Source organism: Geospiza fortis, unplaced genomic scaffold, assembly GCF_000277835.1.
Source record: "Geospiza fortis unplaced genomic scaffold, GeoFor_1.0 scaffold40, whole genome shotgun sequence".
In the NCBI taxonomy this organism is placed as follows: domain Eukaryota; kingdom Metazoa; phylum Chordata; class Aves; order Passeriformes; family Thraupidae; genus Geospiza; species Geospiza fortis.
Window position 1 is genome coordinate 30,422,431 of NW_005054297.1, and position 20,624 is coordinate 30,443,054.

Below are 20,624 nucleotides of genomic sequence, written 5' to 3' on the forward strand. Positions count from 1 at the left end.
TCAAAATTAAACTGCCTGCAATCTGTTGACTAAAATTTATGCCAGTGGGAAAACTGGATTTCATGAAATATCTATTTCTTCCTAGGAAATCATCTTATTTAAGTGCTTAAATAAAAAAAAAAATGAGAGCATTATAAACTATTTTTCAAATACTAAAGCTTTTTCCAGGTAAAAAAACCCCTTTTTCAACCCTGTGCCTCCAAGAACTGCAACTCCTATTTCAGGGTCTGGCCCACAGCCACACTGATAGCAACACTTCCATGAGACTTGCAGAGTTGTGCCCTGGTCTGGTGCCCAGACTCCCTGACAAATCAGGTCATCTCAGTAACTCTGTCCCAGGACAACCTTGCAAAGTGGGTGACAGATGCTCTACTAGAGGGGTAGGAAGTGGCTGGAGACATTGTCTTTCATTTGCCATTTTTCTACTTTGCTCTCTTAGCAGCATTGTCTTTCTTTTGCTTAAATGTCCCTCCAACCCACACCCTCCCGGCCAGCTCAGTGCCCAGCAAAAGCAAACAGGGCTGGTGGCAGCACCTGCCTCAGGGGCATTTTATGAGCAACAGAGTGGTCTCATAAGTGGCACCTCCAGCCTCCAAGAGCCTCAGCATAAGCAGGAGGAGCACAACACTGAGATCTGTGTGTGGGTAAATCCTCCCACGTCCCAAAGGCCAAACAGCCTTGAAAAATTCAAGTTTACAAACTTAAGGCGTCACTGGGGAGAACTGGGAAATATTAGCACCTGCTGTGATACAGCCTGGCAAGATGCTTAAAGAAACAGCATTGTTTACCACAGTATTGTTTCTCTTAATTACAAGGGGTTTGAAAGGAACAACATTCAGGCAATTTGGAGGACTAATTTTATTAATATGCTAAGGAAACAATTTCTTGCTCTCTGCAGTAAGAAGAGCTACACTGCTTTCAACACCCTAGGCAGGTTGGAAATTTGATGTGTTTGCCTTCATGCTTTTTATTTCAGAACACAACCGGCTAGGAAGATCTTTTTAAGAAACAAGTGAATTATCAGGATAAGGAAATTGAGACCGTTTAGAGCTTTCATTGATTTGGGGAAATAAACTCACAAGGTACTGTCTACTACCCTGAAAGGTTACAGAAGTGTTTGCTTCTTTTCAAAAAACTCTAGGCTTGTGATTATATCTCCGCCATGTCCTTGTCACCCTACTGTTCCCCAGCTGAGAATTAACTATGAGATCTGGGGAAGATGGAGAAAGAAATCACTGTCTACACTTCTGGATGCCACAGCTCTCTCCCCGTCTCCGCTCCGGGCTTCACCGTTCGGGATCCGTCTGTGGTGCCTCTCCCCGCCGCCACTGGGGAGCAGCAGAAGGCTGCAGGAAGGTCCTGCCTTGTGCTGCTCTCCCAGGCTCTGCGAGTTATCCGTGAGTCCTGGAGGCAACGGAGAAGGAATTCAGGACCTCCCCACCTGCAAATGCCACAGATCATGCTCAGCCTAATAGCAGCCCTGTCGCTCATCCCAGCTTTCAGCCTCACAGCTTGTCACCAAACCCTGCTCAAAGCTTCCTTACATCCTTGTTGGGAAGGTGGGACAAGATTGCTGCAAGAAGGCCAAGCCCAGGTTCAGCTGAGGACAGGATGGTGAGGAGAAAGTCTCCTTGCCGGGCTCTGGGGTTCTGATCCTTCCACACCAGGAGCAGGAAGGAAAATTACTGCCAGCCTGCCCCAACAAGGCAGAAGCATGTCTCCAGGACTGCAGGCATCCAGGGCTCTGTGAGATAGCTGTGCTAAGAGGACATGAGGGACCTGCCACCTGGTGACACACTTTCATCTCTTTGTATGCACACATAAATATTTAGACAGGTGCCTATACAGATTCACACACCCTACATGGATGTTGAAGGACTGTTTCCAGTCCTTTGATTCCTATTTCACTGAGGTGTCTCCTGCCAGGCAGGCCCATGAGGTCAGTGTATCCTGGACATGATATTTAGAGCAGTGTGAAGTGCTGCTGTTCCCCACTGCTGCAGGGCATGGCCAAGAGAGTGGGAAGGTGAGCAACCCATCCCTGAGCAGCTGAGTGTCCCCTGCACAGATGGGGGATTGCCTGCGAAGATTGAGCCTGTGACTGGAAAAAGGGCAGCATTCACTGCTGCTTATAATGACTGGGATTCAAGTCATCATTATGGAAGCCTTGTCAGCTGTCCTGAGCAGTGGCTGACCCTACACTGTCTCCTCTGGGCTCACCTCTGTGTCCCACCCTGCTTTCTGGCAGCGTCTCCACTATTTAAAGCAGCTACACTGTCACACACACTTCTTGCTCACTCCTTCAGCCAGTCCTGCTTTCAGGCAAGATGCCACCTTGGACCAATGTGTTTCTAACTTTTGTGACTAGGAACTGGCAGTTTTTTCCTTTTTCCAAGGAAACAAACAGCTGGACACATCTTGCACTATTTGAAAGAAAGTAAAACTCTTCAGAAACAAAAGGAAAAACAAAACAAAACAAAAAGCAACATTTTTCCTTCCTGTTCTGTTTTCCATCCTCTATTTAGAAAGCCCAAGTTCTTTCATGTCCAAACCCTGTCTCTGGTTCTGCATACATCCCTTCAACACAGGAGTGAGCAGCCCAGGTAAATATGCTTTCTCACTGTATCCCCTGGCTGACATCATTGTCTAGCAGAGTAAAAACTCAAATAATGAGAAAAGGCCTTCCCCTTCCAGAAGTAGCAAACCCAAAATTGCTCTGTCATCACACATCCCTGTTAGCATCACATCACTGTTTTTAGCTGCTTAGTGAGGCATATCAAGAAAAATAATTGTCATCTCTCTCTAGATGCATATAACTTCACAAGAAAACATCTGATTCATCATTGCTTGGAAAACTAGCCTGGCTTTAACATGCCCCCAGAACAGTTTCTCCCTGTCCACCTTTGATCAGATTTCTTCAGGTTTTTTTAGAAAGCAGTTTGGCTTTCTGATTTCCACCTGCCTGCAGATTTTTCCTCATTCTCTGTATAATGAAGGCTGCATCTGTGCTTGACCACTAATAACGCGAGGCTCAGCTGGAGCAGGCAGCAGGCACATCTTGGCTTCTTCAACCCACCCATACGTGTTCCCTCCATGAACATCATGGTGTAGGTTGGGATCTAGGTGCACTTGGTTCTCACTCCCAGGAGCACAGTTGGTGTCCTGGACCACGATGTCCCCCTTGTCTCAGGATGTTGCCCTGGAGCCACTGATTCCTGCTCTCAGTGTTTGCATTACAGCCTCACCTGCTGTGACTGCTCCAGGCCTGGGGTGCCAGTGCAGCCCACTGTGATGTGAAGCACATGAGCAGTACTGAGAGCTGCAGGGAGACAAAGGAGGCTATAAAACAGGCCAATCTGCCTTCCTCTCAGGCTATCACCGATGATCTTACTTACTGCCAGGGAGCAGTAAAGCATTATAACCCTGGGACAGCCTGTGCTCCACATATTATCCCCTTTCTTGTTTCCTGAGAAGCTTTGAACAAAATTAAGGGGAAAAAAAAAGCCACAATGAAGAAGAAATTATGCTTAAGGAAGAGAGAACAGGGAAAAGGCGCAGTTCTCTCTGAAACTTCACCCAAGTTTTAATGATCAGCATTTCTTGAGCCAGACATGGTGTCTCCACCTAATAGCCCTTGATGGCTTTTTCTTCAAGGTATTCCTTTTTTGAACTCTTGCAAACCTCAATATCCCGCAGTGGAGACTTTCTCCTCTCAGTTCTGCTCTGTGGAAAGAAACCAGCTCCCCCTGCTTCCTTATAACAGGACACCCAAGAGCTTAACTGGGTGAAAGACAGTTCCTCCTTGCCCTCTCACATCTGCCCTCTCAAGGCTGAATATATCTACCCTGTTCATGGTGTAGAAACCCTCCCAGACCTTTAAAAATCCTTGGTGCTCTTTGGCTCTGGCAGAGCATCTGAGACATGGGCACACCCTGACTGCAGATAAACTGCAGCATTTCCATTTTGTCCCATTCCTAGACATTCCAAAGTCCTGTCTCAGACAGGACAGGGGTTAATCAATGCCTTGACATACTGAGAGCTGCAGCTAGCAGCCAGGTGTATGTGAAATAGGGCATCCCTGCTGCAGCTGGCACGTACTTGCACAGCTTCCTATGGATGTCCTGCTGGGGCATGGTGTGGCCAACCCTCACTCTTCAGCCAGAAGTGGTGCTTCCCACCTTGCACCATCAGCCTGGGTCTGAGCCCAAGCCCAGTGCAAATCCCAGATGTAGGATTTTGTGCATAGGAGTACTCCTTACATCCCTACCTTGTGTTCCTTACCTAGCAGATGGCAGGTGGGCAGTTGGAGCAAGAAGGGCACTGCAGGCAACTGCAGCTGTTTGCTACTGAAGGGTTGACATCTCATGATGGGCTTTGGTATGTGCTGCATTTAGTCTCCATTGTTGAGTGTGGGTTTGCCTTGAGCCTGGAACCAGCAGAGAAATCCCAAAGTTCAAGCAAAGGGGAGGAGCACTCCATGAAAATTTGATGGGAGCGAGAGACATAAATAGACAGGGTTTGTATTCCTCCCTGGAAAAACACTGCATAAATTCTTCTAACAAGATTCCAAAAGTCTCATGCAGGACAGGCATTTTGGCTTTATTTCATGATTCACAGCAGCTTTGCTCTTTGCCAGATCAAACTACACCACACAGAGCTTCACACTGGCTCGGCTTTTAGCCCCATGAAAAACACTGCTGCTGCAGCACTGCCCAAAAACAGGCACCCAGGGAGCTGGGGCTGCATCCAGAGCATCTTGCTTAATCTCATGAATACCAGTCCCTACAAAAATAGAAACAATTGCCTTCTCACAGAGGAACTTGCTGTATCAAGTTCCTAGTGCTTGCAGCAACCAAGTTAAATTAGTGTTATCTTTGTGGCTGGTAGATTAAACTGTTTCTTTCCTGTAATGTTAAATAAATAAGGGACTTCTTTTGTGTTTTGGTGAGGTAGGAGGTTTGGATTATCTTCTTACCTTTATGACATACTGTGCCCACTTAATTTTTTGCATTGTTGACATGGAAAGTGTTTTTGAAGCCAAAAAATGCAGTGTGTTTGCCATACATAGCAAGTATGTTGGCAGAGAGACTAGTTCAGCTAAGCAAGCAGCCCACATTATTTAAAACAATCCTAAAGTCCCCAGAGCTTAACATCTGGGACAACTCTGCCACTGCCATGTCAAACTCATTGGGATGAGACTGAAAAACAAGTGGAGGAGAGAGCCCTGTAGCCATGACTCTGACACTGCCTCGATTTCTCATAAGAAGTATTCAAATGGGCTTTCTGCTTTAGACGCTAATTCCCCATCCAAAGGCAGAGTTTTCATTTCCAAGACATAGTCTTTCTTTCATTTAACTGCCAGAATTTTAATTTAATCAACTTCTAATGAATAAATGCAAAAGATTTTGCCTACACTACTGCTCATTGTAACTTTACCTTGTCTCAGGTGGCTGTTGGTAAGATGCCCCACCAGCTCTCCCTGGAAAACCTGAGGGAAGATTTTTAAATCTCCTCTAATCTGTCTTTTCCAGTGGGATGCCCAGAAGCTACCAAGGTCCTGATTTTTAAAGTGTGCAAGGCTTTTCTCAGAGACTGGCAGTCTCCCAGGAGGTGCACAACGCATGGGGAAGTGCTGACATCCACCCTCCAGGGCACAGCCACCTTTCTGGAAGCAGTCTGCCTCTGCATTTTTCCTTCAGAGCAATGTAGGATTGTCAGCATTGAACATTTGGTTGTTCCTTGCAGGGACTCTGCTGCTAAATCCTGGCACATAAAGCACAGCGCTCATTTTCTCCTTTCAGGGTGGCACCATCTTCCATTCTACTCATCTTACTCTGGTTTAACCCCTTTTCCTACAAGCAGGGGGTGTTTGATACTGGCCACTCAGTCTGAGTCCCTTTCTCAAAACCTTTTTAACCCACAGATCAACAGCCAGCCATAAGCCAGAGTTAGGCCCAAGCACAGGGTCTGCAAAATACCCTGGTTCCAGAAAGACCAAGCCCAGCAGAGGCAGCAGACCTCCTGGCAGGACCTCACCCCATCTCTGCAGTGCTATCAAACAAAGACATGGAGCATCAAGGCAATGGGTTGCTGGCTCTGCTTTCCAGGGGACCACTTGCTTTTCTCTTGCCCTGAGCACCCCTGGGATGTGCTCTTGCCATAGCAAAGGAAGAGCTTTGCAGGGAACAGTAGGCTTGAGACCTTCAGCACACCACTCCTGCAGTGAGTGGATGCTGCAGTCCCTTTGGAAAGCCCTGGGATTGGCTGCAGCAATATATCTACTGCAAACTAGAGCTCTGGGCAGCCACAGATTGCACCTAGCACAAATACATTTTTTTTAGGCTCTAGCTTCATAGGGGTGTAGCTGTGCTGATCCAGCCAAATATGCTCCCTGTGGCCTTGTGGCTTTTTGGGAAGTACCAAGGGGCAGATGACACCACCACGAGCAAACAGCACTGCCTGAGCTGGTTGGGAGGGAGATGGAGATGGCACATGGGATGCTGTCATACAGGAGATTCTGGGTGTGATTGTCATTGCATCCCTCATGGCTGGGGTGAGAATCTGTCCTGAGCAGGCTTTGTGGTATGGATATACCAGGATGAAGAGAGGGCAGCCTAAAATTTCAGCATGTGTGAGGTGTCCACACATCTAATGTATGCCTCACCACAGTCTACAGCTTCCTCACATGGGGAAGAGGAGGAGCTGGCACTGATCTCTTCTCTGTGGTGACCAATGGACAGAATCTGAGGGAACAGCCTCTGAGGGGAGGTTTAGGTTGAATATCAGGAAAAGGTTCTTCACCCACATGGTGGCTGGGCACTGGAAAAGGCTCCTCAGGGAAGTGGTCACAGCATCAAGCCTGATGGAGTTCAGGAAGCATTTGGACAACACTCTCAGACACAAGCTGTGATTCTTGGGGCTGTCCTGTGCAGGGCAAGGAGATCAACTGGATAATCCTTTGTCATTGTCTTCCAACTTAGTATATTCTATGACTCTGTGGTTCTATGCCAGGATATAAATTGCCTTATTAATGAAGAAAAACCACATATTTAACTTTGCACCCACCATCAGGGCCCCCATCTCTAATTAAGGCATTCCCAGGTCTTTAGGGAGATGATAAAAGCAATAAAGGAGGCAGAAAGTAATTGAGAAAAGCTCAAGGGTTGTAAAACCTTCCCCCCATTAGCTGCACTTGCATATAACCTGCCAGGCTCTTTGGTCTTTCAGAGATAACCCTGGGGTTACACACTCAGGAGCTCAGTCTGTCTGAGCCTGCCAGCATCTCCCAGCCTCAGTGAGAGGTGGGAGCCAGGCAGCCTCCAGGGCAGAGCACAGCACAGCCCAGCCCAGCAGGCATTCCAGAGGCCATGGTAAATAACTGTGCCTTATTAAAACAGCCCCAGCCAGGCAGCAAAGAGTAAAGCAGCAGGAGTGAGACTTTGGTCTTGCAGGACTACCATGAAACCAGCTGCCAGATGTTTCCTTGAGTGTATCTGCCTGCCTCTGGAGGAAGGGATGAAGCAAGATTCTCAGTCTCAGTGCAGACACGTGGGGTTTGGTGTTACATAGCTGCTGCTGAGCCATACCAGCCCAGCAGGGCACAAACGTTTCACTGATGGTACCTGAGAGACAATCAAGGACCTGCCAAGGCCTGGCCCCATCCCCGCAGGATGCCAGAGAAAACCTTCACAGAGGGGTGTCTGACCTCAGGCACCCAAGAGGGACATGGGATCCTGGTGGCTCCTCTCTCCAGCTGCAGCTGAAGGGCTGGTAGAGGTCTGTGCTTACTTTGTGCTCCAGGGATGCACAGGTACAGAGCTCACCACACTCTTCAGCAGCCCTGCTCAGCATAAATCTGGGACTTGTTTCCATCTTAGGCCTAGGTATAAACTTGGAAAGTGTAGAGGCTCTTCCCAATCACTCTGCCTGACTTCAAAACATTGGCAAATAACTCATTAGTGCAGTATGGACTGGATTTAAACATTGTAATATATGGTATTTCTGTGGGTATTGGAATTAGTGGCACCTGTTGAAAGTTTAATGTACTGCCTAACAATTCAGTACTTTAAAATAATGTGAAAATTATCATTGAACATTATAGAATACAGGAAAATACTAAGTTCTGGAAAGAAATACCAGTCACATAGGGCCAGAGCTGCTAAAGAGCGCAGCCACATGCTCACCATCTCTATGTGATCAGCAGCCAGCACAGACTTTCTGCTCCCCATGCAATGAGGGAAGGGGATGCTCCAAACCAGGCAGGGAAAGGCCCCACTGGGTCCTGTACCACCTACCACAGGGGAGCCTCAAGACCCTTCTGCAGATCCCCTGTTTCACTGTTTCAATCCTACCACTGGGCAAAGCAGAGGGACTTCTCCCATCAGCTCAGCACTGGGCAGAGTTAAGGTGATTTAGTCTGAAATTCCTTAATGCTTCATTTCTGGCTTTTGGCCACATTCCTTTCCTGCACTTCTGTGGAGGTAGTGAAGCTTTCTACTGCTTCATTCAGCCCTTGTTTCACTTTGCTCTTGGACACCACTACATGGGGAAGAGAGAATGGAAGCAAAGCAGGCCAGGAGCAGATATATATGCAGGGATACCGTTTGCAGTTGGTTTCCCAAAAGTTTGAGTTTGTGGCTAGGACTGATGGCTGAGAATTTTTGGCATATTTACATTGCATCTCCACTGGATATGAAACGGGCCCTTTACTCAATTGGACTCTTTGCCAGCCTTTCAGCCTCTGTCGAGCTGGGGCTCCCACGTTCCTCTTGCATTTGCAAGAAGGGAAATTTGGGTTTCTGCTGCCATCTTCCAGGCCTGCCAAGAGGAAAAGTCTGGGTTAGATTAAGCTCTGCAGTGACAGAGAGCCTGAGGAAAGGGCTGCTCAGAGGCACTTGCTTAAGGTACAGCTGCTTGTGCCTGAGGTGGATCAGCAGAGACCTCCCAGGAAATCCAGACAGCCAAGGAAAAGGAAATCTTGCAGTCCCCAGAGGGATGACAGGCAAGCCACAGTGCTGCTTGCTGGAGGCACCTTCTGGAAGGCATCTGATCACCATGTTTGTTTGAAGCCTAAGACTGAACTAATCAGACGTGAGCCCTGTGCACCCCAAAGAGCACCCACCACCAGCACAGGGGACTTGGCAACAATGCCCATGGAGCACAACTTTGTTAGCTACAACTGCTCAGCATGATCACCCACTTGCTTTTTCCTCCAAGCCAAATCCAGGCTGAGACTGAAAAGCATTAAACTACTAAAAAAAAACAAGAGAGAGTTTGAATATCCTTTTCCATCAGATGAAAGGAAGAGCAAGATAAGGCCAGTGTTTACTTATAGGTTAAATAATAGTCTCCAATAGTCACATGGCACACAGTGGCTGGCTGGCACGTTGCTTGGTGCTGGGCTTATCTAACACGCTGCTCCCTGATGCCAGCCCATGCCTGTCTCTTGCAGTCTCTAGCATGCTCAAGAAAACAGTTTGCCTTACCTTATGCTGGGATATCTCAGACAACCAAGTAAAAGAACTCAGGAAAGCTCAGGAGCTTCTTTTGGATGATCTTTGATCACTGTCAGACCTGGTCACTGAAACAGAAACTGGGTCACAACCTCTGGTAAAAGCAAAACCCCATCCAGCATAGGAAAGGCAAACCATGAGGGAACCTCCAGGCACTGCTCCATGCTTTGGAGCTAAAATCTGACTTTGATCTGCCCCTGAATTTACACCTTGCTCTGATGGCAATGTCTGGACTGGCTTTGGGTCAGATGCTTCAGCCCAAATTCCACATTGCCTGTAGACAGCACAACTATAAACAGCACCACAGAGACCTGTGAGACACGGAAATGTAGAAAAACCATCTTTTCCCTCTCCCTGTGATGCTCCCCAAACTAGGCCAACAGAATAGCAAATCATGATGAGAATGCTATGGCTGGCTGTATCTCCAAAACCTCAGCCAAGGAGGCAAAGACTGAGGCTGGGGAACTTGGAAGGGCAGGAGGGTGGGCTGTGCCTCATCTCAGTCCTGGGACATCCCAGAGGGTGGCCAGGGAGGGCTGTGCACTTTCTGGGGCCCTACCATGGTGGCCAGGCTTGGGCACCTCTTAGATGACAGTGACAGCAATGCATTTGCATTTGACACATGGGACACGTGCCGCACAATTCAAAGGGCTGTGTGGTGTGCATGTCTGGGCAGGCAGGGCCACTCTTCATCACTCGAAGTTCCATGGAGCCTGCTGAAGCTCTGGGAACTGCTGGGGAAAATGATCCCCCTGCTCCTGCAGCTCTGTGTAGAGCAGGCCAAGGGCAGTCTCCATAGTGCCTTTGAGACACAGCACATGTCACTTGCCCCATGTGAGTCTCCTTGGGAGTGAAATGTGACACTGAGTGTGTGGGGCAGGTGTCATCTCCTTGCATACCAAGCCCCACTGCCCCAGCCCATGTATCCATATGAGGCTTTTCCCAGCTGCCCTTATTCCTATTTCAGGACCACTTGCATTCCTGGCTCTTATCGGGCTTTTTCTAGACACGTGAGCCCCCGAGCTCAAATGCCACTAGCCCACATCTGGGCCCTTCCCTGTCCAGGCACTGAGCCAGCTGCACAGAAGCTGGGGTGCCAGTGTTGACAAAAGGGCAGCTTTTGGATGATAATTTGGTTTTTTGCTCAGAGAATCACAGAAATCACAGACTCATAGGCTGTTACTTCTCATGGTCCTGTGTATTATCAAGCACAGACTCATTTCACCTGCCACAAGGCAGGCATCTTTGAGTTTTATGCTGATCACCAGTGCATTTGCTGCTGGTCCCAGCTCTTCCAGTACAGGATGGTTGGAGTTAGCAGAGCTTCCTGGGTTCCCCAGCTAAAGCATGTAGGTGGGGAAGCACCAGGATGGCTGTCACTACTTGTCTCCACAAGTGATTTCAAGCTATTTGGAAACGCCAAAAAAACTGCCAGTTCAGCTTATGGCCAGATTTACCAGAATGGTGCTGTTAATCTTTTGGCTCCCTAGCAGCCTTGGTACTTTTAACACCAAGTGGTCTTGTTTGTGATTTTCTGACCGCCAAAATCAGAGAATATGGCTTTCACCTGCTGAGTGTAACATCTAGAGGGTATTAAAAGATGCATAGATGTGGTGCTTAGGGACATGGTGTAGTGCTGGATTTGGCACTGCTAGCTTAAGGGTTGCATTTGACAATCTTAAAGATCTTTTCCAACTTCAGCAATTCTGTAATTCTATGCAGGAGCCCTCAGGTAGGGAGGGCTTGGGCTGTCTTGCCCTTTGCTCTGCATCTGACCCTCTCTCCCCATAGAGTTTTGCCTTCTGTGAAGATTTTTAGGGAGAAATTCAATATACCTGTGACACTGAGTAAGCTTTTTTGTGAAACCTTAAGCTCAAGTGTTGTCCATCTCTTCCCTCACCCTGTCTGGGAGAGAGCTATGGCAGATACCGGAGGAAAATAAATGCTGGGCAAGCCTGTAGTGGTTTCTCTTCTGATTACTTTCCCAGCCAGGTTGATTTGCAGATCAAGGATTTCCTGGAAATGTGGGAGTGTCTTTGCAGGCAACAGTGGCATTTTTGATTCTGTGAATATATCTGGTCCCTTTTTGAACTCATATCAGTTTTTAGTATCCACAAAGTCCTGTGACAGGGAGTGGCATATTTTATGAACACCTCCTTTACAAGTGGAAAAAATAAGAGTGGTCTACTGATAGCAGCTGATGGGTTGACAGGATCCCTGATATGATCTTCATTCATGTAGAATTCACTTCATTCAGAGTGAGTAGTGAAACAAACCAGCCAAACTTACTTAAGACAGCAGTGCAGATGGCAGATGAGCATGTTGTGGCGAACAGTGGTACCCAGCAGGAGCCCATCTGGTCTGCAGCAGGAGCTAAGGCAGGCAGGAATCTCCAGAGGTGCAAGAGTCACGCTGTGCACTGTGGGCAAAGGTCTGTGAGCCACTTCACTTGTGCACAGCCTGCAGAGAGCCTTAATTGCTTTGTGCAGAATAAGATAGCTCTGTATTAGTGAGGGATGCATGTGTTTACCTTAGACTAGGATATCTTGCCGAATATGAAATGTGACATCTTGCTGGATATTAAATGTTACATTAAATGCCAGGCTGATACATGAGTTCTCCATGTCTTGTCTGCCTCTCATCATTCTGTATTTGCTCACTGTAGTACATACTCTTTATTTTCAGCAGTGTGGGGGTTTGCCTGCTCCTGTGAGAGCACTGGTCCACTGAGAGGGGTCGTGAACTACCACAGACTGCATCAGGGGCCTCAGTAGCCATCAATGCTTTCAGGGGGCAACAGGTTCAAATGGGGAAATATAATCACACAATCATGGATGGATCTGTGCAGAATGGTGCTCTGGAGGTGTCTGTCCCACCCTCACTCCTTGTGTGAGGGACACTCACAGTCAGCTTAGGATGTTTGGGCCAAGGCAAGATTGGTTCCCAAGGATGGAGGTGTGACCGCCTCTCTGGTCCATGTACTGCCATCCCATTGTTCTGGAGCAGTGGTTTCCACCTGACTCATCAGAGGTCCCTGTGTTGCAGAAGTGCCTGTTGGCTCTTGTCCTTTCACTGGGCACCTCTGAGAAGGTTTGGCTCTGCATTCACTGTCTGTCTCTCACACAGAGTGGGATACTACTTGTTGTTTCTCCTCTGGGCTGAAGAAGCCCATCTCCCTCGGTGTCTCCTTACATGCCACATGCTCCTGTCTGGTGGCAGCCCCTGGGCTGAAGCCTGTCACCATTTATCTCACACTGGGGACACAAACTGGGCACAGTGCTCCACATACAGCCTTGGCAGTGCCTGGCAGCAAAGAACACAGCCCTGACAATGATTTAACAGACTCACACTTTGGACTGACATGGAGAAAGCAATTAAACCTGGAGTGCTGTGCATATTGCAACCACGATGTCTGATCATAAGACAATAACACACCCTTAAGGGAGAGTGAGCTGCAAAACAAAGGAAGTTCACTTAATAAATAGGATGTGTGCTCATGCAGATAAGAAATGCTGGGGGCCAGCAGCACTGTGGTAGGCAGTGGTCAAACCCATGACAGACTATGCACTGCAGCATCCATACCAGATGGGGACATTGCTGCCTTTGCAATGTTGGTGTCAAATGTCCTCCCCTCCCTGAGGCAGCTGCTTCCAACCCTTTATCAAGAGATTTATTGTAATTATATTATTCAGCTTTCGATATTACAGATTGCTTTGCACTTCAGTCCTAATTTGAAATTTATGTTTTATATTTTCAATTATGAATTGTACATTGTAATTATGTACAAGCATTTTTATTGCCATATAATAGACAAATAAGTATTTTCATATTTGGAGGTGACGGAACATATTCCCACCCCTCCATTACCCAGACTACAAGGCAGCAATAAACCAGGAGTAGTGATGAACTTGGCCCCCAGTCGATGTGAGAGCTGAGGTTGTGAGCACCCAGTGACTCGCACACTGAGACAGTTCCATGATCAAAGCCCCTGGGTTAACCAGGGGGCACTGGTTGCTATTTATAGCTGCTCTAGCTCACGTTTAAGCAGAGGCTTTAAAAATCTTGGAGGCAGGTTGAGTGCAAGGGTAACTGTGTCAAGAACATGGTTCCCTGGACAGGAATGGTGCAAAGCCCCAGTTGTGCTGTTGCACAGGCTGGATCAGCCCTGGCTGCCAGGGAAGCCACAAGCAGCTTGAGTTAAGCTGTTAATCAAACAGTACTTAGTTATTTAATTTGATTGAACTGACTCTGCCTACCTCTTGGAGGACCTAAGCAAACTCCTTACTGGAGCAAACCCCACCACAGGCACAACATTAGAAGCTGTGGGACCAAGGGCTTTAAAGGTTGTCCCAAAGCTGTCAAACAGCTCAAAACCAGCTCACATCAGCCACAACCTGAGGTTCATTAGGCATTGTAAAGACTCCCAAGGAGAATCCACCCAGCAGAGGGAGGGGAACCAACCAGACCTTGTAGGAGGCAAAGTCAGAAGACTGGACTTGAGTAATTTCAAGACTAAGCAATCAAAGAGAGCTGAGAAAGCTGGCAGGGTTTGAGGTGAGTCATTGCTCTGTGGGTCAGCCAGCTTAGATATACAGCCCATCTCCAGGATGTGACAGCAACTTCCTGTCTCTGGGACGTGCACTTGAGGAGATCCAAAGTGCTCTGTGAGTCTCAGATGATAAGGCTGCAGCAACCAGCCTCAGAAAATAGTGTTTGGTCTTTTCTGGGTTGTTGCCTCACTGGGAGCCTGAATATCACAGAAGACTTTGTGTTCTGAAGTAACCCTTAGGTGAATAGAAATAATTAGAACAGAGTATTTGGTAGTGTCTGCAGTTTTTCAGCACTGCACTATGAGTTTTGATGGAATGGTACTGCCCAAAATGGCCTATTGTGGCCCTTGGCTTTTGGGCAAAAATACTTAAGTTATCACTGTAGTTCTGGAGGTGAAAAAAATCAAAACCCAAGGTGTTTAGCTGCTATGCACTGTTTCACCTCTTCTAGATTTCTTTCTCCTTCATTAGGAGTAGATAAGTCTGCAAATTCAATTCCCAGCCTATTTGTGGCGACTTTCGGAACCATAATATTTATTTCAACTTGGTGATTTTCCTGCAGCCCCCAGCTGTTGCTGTTTTTTACAGTTTTGCTGGTGCCACTGGATTCAAATCGCTGTAATCTGGTCTCCTATTTACAAAGCCAAAGACCTTCTCTTTCACCACCTGCTGTGTCTGCACCATCTTGACTTGCTTTCCAACACTTTAACTTCTGCTCAGGAATCAGGAGCATTCAGGGAAACTTGAGGGACACCACGCTGTTTGTCTGACTTTTGGGAGGAGGTTGCACTTTCTTTACTCTGGTTTTCAGCCACAGCAGGGTCCCAGTAGCTGCTGCTGAAGGGTTAGCTGAGTAGATCAGTAACATGAGATGAGCAAAGACTAGAGGAGGAGAGCTGAAAGAGACAGATAAAAATGCTTGCAGGCTCCGTGGGCTTGGGACGTGAGCTGTTCCCAGCCATCAGCACTGGGACACTGCTAACTGTACCGTTCAATGGCCTGACTCCCTCCTACCCAGCCAGAGACAGAGGCAGCCTTCCTATGAATAGCTAGCCTGCTTTCCAGAGCCCGTTAGAGTTATTCCTGCCCTGGGTGCGCCTCTGTCTGCAGGCTCATTTCCTAAATTCTGCTTTGTCCAATCCAAGTTTAGAAGCCCTGGCTGTGGTGCAAAGTCACTGTGCATAATCCTGTGAGGTGGAGATGAGATTAGCTGGATCTTGTAAAATCAGGCAGGAAGAGAGCTGTCTCTGCAGGATCCTAAGTTCTCTGGAGACGAGGCAATGCCAAGGAACCTGCAGACATTGGAGGCATTTGTATGCTCCAAAACAGGGTTTTCAAGTGACCTACTTAGTAGCATTTATTGTGCAACTTCAGAAGTACATGATCCCGAGAGAAGGGCAATTTTTGCTAGCAGTTAGTTTCTGCAAGAAGGGAACTTCAAGATTCTGGTTAATTGGGTAAAAACCCTTGAGTAACTCTTGCCCACACTGGATTAAATTAAAACTTCCAAATAAAAAGGCCAGGCTACACTTGAAAAACATTTTCAAGAAATGCAAAGGGTGATAACTGGAATAGCTTCAGCTGACCTTCCCCAGTACCGTAAGCTTTTGCCTTCATCACAGACATTGCCTTTGGCACTTGCTCAGGATACTGTTTAAAAGTCAGGCATTGCACAAAGACAGGCAGGTCCAGAAAGCAACAGATCCCATCTTTCATTGACACTAATCTTCAGATGAGACAAAATACTTCATGGAGGGATGGACCAGCAGAAAGCCTGGATACTCAGAGAGGCTCAGCTCAAGGGTATGAACCCCTGAAAGGAGCTTAGGATCATATTTATCATCAAGAACTACATGCACTCATCAGTCTGGCTTTTTCTCCCCAGCCTTCATCAGCATACAAGTGGTTTTCAGGCAAAGCTCAGCCTCTTGCACAAAGATAAGCCCTCTGAGTCCCCAAGTCTGGATACATACAAGTTCCCAAGACAACTGCACCACCAAATAAGGTTTGCAAACTTTGCAGGGCACCAAAGTTAAAATATATATTGCTTCAACATAAGTTATGCATCTAGGGCAGGTTCAAGTTCAGCCAGTTGGATACCTGTATGGTATAAAAAAGGCAAGCTGTCAATGCTGGGCTGACTCAGCATGCCTGAGAGGAGCTGAGCATCTCTCTGGGTTTGCAATCACACCAGTGTATCCACTGAAACAGCCCAAATTGCTTTTCATACTCTTGCCACTCCAGCCCAGCCCTTTCTGTCTCTGTCCTGCAGGAGCACATGGGGAATTTGGAGGATTTGAGGTTTAGTCCATGCTGAGTCTTTATGCTCTTTTCTTTCTTCCTTCCTGTTTATAGCTTCTTTTTTTTTTTACACATAGTATCTGCACAGCCAGGTACTCCTGAGTTCAAACAAACAGCAAAAGGGATGGAAAACCACCATGTTTCTCTGCAACAGCTGAAGCATAACAAAGAAAAGTTTCTGGGAGGTCAAACCAGACATTTCCACAGTGCATGCTCATAGAGGAAGGGAGGCTCTCAAGAAAAAAAAGTAAGGATGTTGCTGCACTGCTTTATGCAATCTTGGGTCAGACAACCAATCTCCTTTCTATTGCTATGATTTTTCCAGAACCACACTGAGGAGAATGAATTCTGTAGACAGCAGGGAGGCAAGGTCCTTGAGCAGCTTTCTGAAAATAACATTATATATGTGAAAAAGCAGGTGGTACCTTTCTCTTCCTGCAGGGACTCACCCCCTCTTGGGTCCCAGTCTCTGGAGAAAAGATTTTTTTAACTTGGTACCCATCCCCACCTTAGCACTGATACAACATTTTCAACAAGCACATTTTATGTCAGGTCAAGTACTCCTCTCTTTGTTGTTCCTATCTGCCTGTCATTTGGTTTCTGTACTGTCGTCTGTCTCCTTGTGCTGTCCTTTGAGCTCTTCCTTTGCTGAAAGCCCATTCCCCTTTTTCTTCTCTAAGTAGCAGCATTTGTTGTGGCTAATTTGCCTTCATTCATTCCCCCATAATTTCCCTTTCTTTGCCACAATTTTAAAGGTCTCTTTTGTTGGGCATTTTTGATATTAAGAACCACAGTTTTGTAATACCCAGTCTTTCTCCATCACACACACTGATACCAGGCCAGGCTTTGTATCTGGCCCCAAACCATCTTTGCTGTGCATGTTGGCCTGGAAGGGCAAGTGCCATGGTCTTCAGTGGGCAGAGTACACATTCCTCGGAGTGTTTGACCATGGGTGCGCATGAGATCCAAAGGGAGCCATGCCAAGATAAATACCCCACCTCAGGCCTGCAGCCAGAATATTGTAGCAACTACTCATTTCTGGACAGGAGAAGCAGTGGGGGCTCTGCCCTGGAGCATAGCAGTTTCCAAGCTGATGGGAATCCATGTTTCCTACAGCTTTCTGTCACGTTGGCCACAGCTGGCCAAGGGGCTGTTTGCTTTTGGTCAGCAAGGATGCTCACTGTGTCTCTCCCCATCAGCTACTGAGTCTCAGGAAACCTAAAAGGGGTGGGAGAGGACTGCTGATCTGGGAGACAGCATGAGATATGGGATGGGGTGCCCCATGGCAGCAACCCCTGCACAGCTCCCTATTACATCAGCCACTCCGCTGGTTTATAGCCCTTGCCCTTGAGCCTTGACCCTGCAGCCTGATGTGGTGTGGACACATTGCACAACACTCTTTGCAACGAGTGGCAAAGCCCCTTTCCTGCTGGGGCTGCCCACTGGCTGGCTGCTGGGAAGTTGAGCTATTGCTGCAGTCTGCAGATTCCCAACAAGGAGGAGAAGATGCTCCATCCACCCATGTCTCCAGCAGGGCACTGAGGAGGTGGCAGGACCAGGAAGGGTCCCCGAGTGCCTATTCGAGCCTGCTGGTAGAGTAGCTCTTAAGGAAGCATGGCAAGGGAAGGAGGGCCCCTATGGAGGATTGGAGAAGCTCAGCCTCCCCTTAGGCAGCAAACCAGCAGGGCTGCATCCAAGAGGTGCAGGAGCCACCATGTCTGTACCAGGATGTGCTGGGGTAAATACCCATTGAATGAGGAAGAAAAACCAAGGGAGAGGTGATGGGAGAGTGGGACCCTCCTTCCAGAGCTGTCTGTCATGGATGGGACTAGTTCTTACAACACTCCCCCAAAGAAAAGCAACGTGCAGCCTATTATTTGTGCCAGGGAACAAGCTCCTCTCATCCCCATGCAAAGCACAGGGGTGTGGGGAAAGCTATGGGGAAATCACAAAGACTACTGCCCAAGGCTGTAGCACCGAGCTAAATATAGCCACTATCTTGGCTTCCCAGAGATAAGAGCCTGTGTCTACAATCTGCCACAATGCCCTGCCCAGACGTCCACCTACCTTTGCTTCAGGGGCAAACACAGCCACAGTTGTGCAACGCCCTGCCCAGAGCACAGCAAACAGGGACAGAAATGTGCCCTGAGCCACCTCATGTTCATTCCATGCCTGGCACTGCGGGCTGGCTGGGCAAAGCCGCACAGCCGAGAGCGATCCTGCATCTCCCTCAGCACCTCCATGGTGCCCAGCTGCCAGCAACACGCAGGAGAAACTTGTGCTGGACCAGAGTGACAAGTGTGAGCCAGGTCGGGGCTTCCACCTGTTTTTGGGCTCATCCCATTAAGTCCAGCACTTCCAGCCAAACCTCTCTGCACCCGTGACGCTGAGCCAGGGTGTAGTGGCTCTGCCTGGAGAAGGGGAGGCAGCACTGCAGAGGGTCCATGGGCCATGTTCACCTTATCCCATGTCTATCTCCTGGGGAAATCTGAACATGGATCCCTTTATCTCTGCTGTAAGCCCTGTCATTAAGTAACACACGCTAAAACCCCACCATACCCTCAGCCCATGAAATATTACTGTAAATCTGCAGAACTCCTGCAAGGGGTACATCTTTCAGCTCTCTCTCCCCAGCTTTAAGTCCTACCATTAGTTTCATCAAAGAAGAATTTATGAAACAAAAAAGCGTGTTTTTTTTCCCCCAACAAAACCCTTTTGCCTCGCAGAGTAATAAGTTTTTTAAATGGCAACTTACAGCAGGAAGTCTCCAGCTTTAACAATAGCTGTCTGTGTTTCCACAAGTTAATGGAAAACAAATGTTGACATTTCAGTCCTGCTTTCTGCTCTGTAAGGAAGGTGAGAGAGAGCATTGCTTGCAGCTGTGCAGTTAGAGGCCAGATGTGGCATAAAAAGTATCCTCATTGCTACCATGGGGAGAAGGCAAACGCACCATCTCTACCTTCCAGCAGGCTTTACAGCCTCTGCTGCTTTCCCATGGGGGCGGCATTTGTCCACAGAGCCACTCCCCTGACAAGGAGGCCAGCTCCATGCACGCTTTGCAAATTATTGAGGACACTGGGCTCTGTGCTGACATGGACTTGGGAGCAGCTCAAAGGAGCAGAAATGGGAACTGGAGGCAGGAGGACAATTGGGAAGATCCTTTGGCCCAGATGGCCCTGCAAATCAGTCTATGACAGAGCATCGATTCACCTGGCAGATGCTTACAGGTCTGCACATGGGCTGGATTGGGATTCCCATGAAGCCAATCTCTGCCAGCCAGGCCCTGTTGGTGTTTTTTCCTCATGGACGGAAGCCATCTCTACAAAAAAAAACCAAAAAAAACCAAAAAAAGCTTTTTTTTTCCCACTACACATCATAAATATTGTCTGGAAAGCAGATTTTTGAGTATCCTCTGGAGACTTCTACCCAGGGCCAGCACAGCTCTGGCACTGTGGCCGCAAGATAGGAGAGTGAGAGTCACCCTCCTCCCCAGCTGGCCCTGAGCACCCAAACATCCTGGGCCAGCTCAGACAGGAAGACTGGTGCCCCAAAAAGGCTTTCCTGTCTCAAGAGCACGTTCCCGAGGGTTTAGCTGCTTACTTGTGCCACCTGGAAAGCCTACTCTGCCCTTCTCAGTTTTGGCCCCTCAGTTCAGGAAGGACACTGAGGTGCTGGAGAGGGTCCAGAGAAGGGCAACAAGACAGGTGATGGGTCTGGAACATAAATACTTTGAGGGGCACCTGAGGGAGCTGGGGGTGTTTAGTCCGGAGAAAAGAAGGCTCAGGAGAAATCTTTATCACTGTCTACAAGTACCTGAAAGGAGCCTCTTCTCCCAGGTAACCCATGACAGGACAAGAGCACATTGTCTTAAGCTGCAGCAGGAGAGCTTTAGGTTGGACATTAGAAGGAATTTCTTCACAGAAAAAGGGTGGTTAGACATTGGAACGGGCTGCCCAGGGAGCTGGTGGAGCCACCCTTCCCGAGGTGTTTAAGGAAAGACTGGACCTAGTATTTCGTGCTGTGGTTTAGTTGACATTGCAGTGTTCGGCCATAGGTTGGACTCAATCATCTCAGAGGTCTTTTCCAGCCAAATTGATTCTGTGATTCTGGACACGCAGGGACAGCAACCTGGCGCAGGAACCGACAGATAGTGAGGGAATGGGGGCAGCCGACGCCGGACACTGAGCTTGCCACTTTACCACAAGGAGCTTGCCGTGCCGCGGGGGTGTGGCGGGACTGCTCGGCGAGCTCCCCCCTCCCA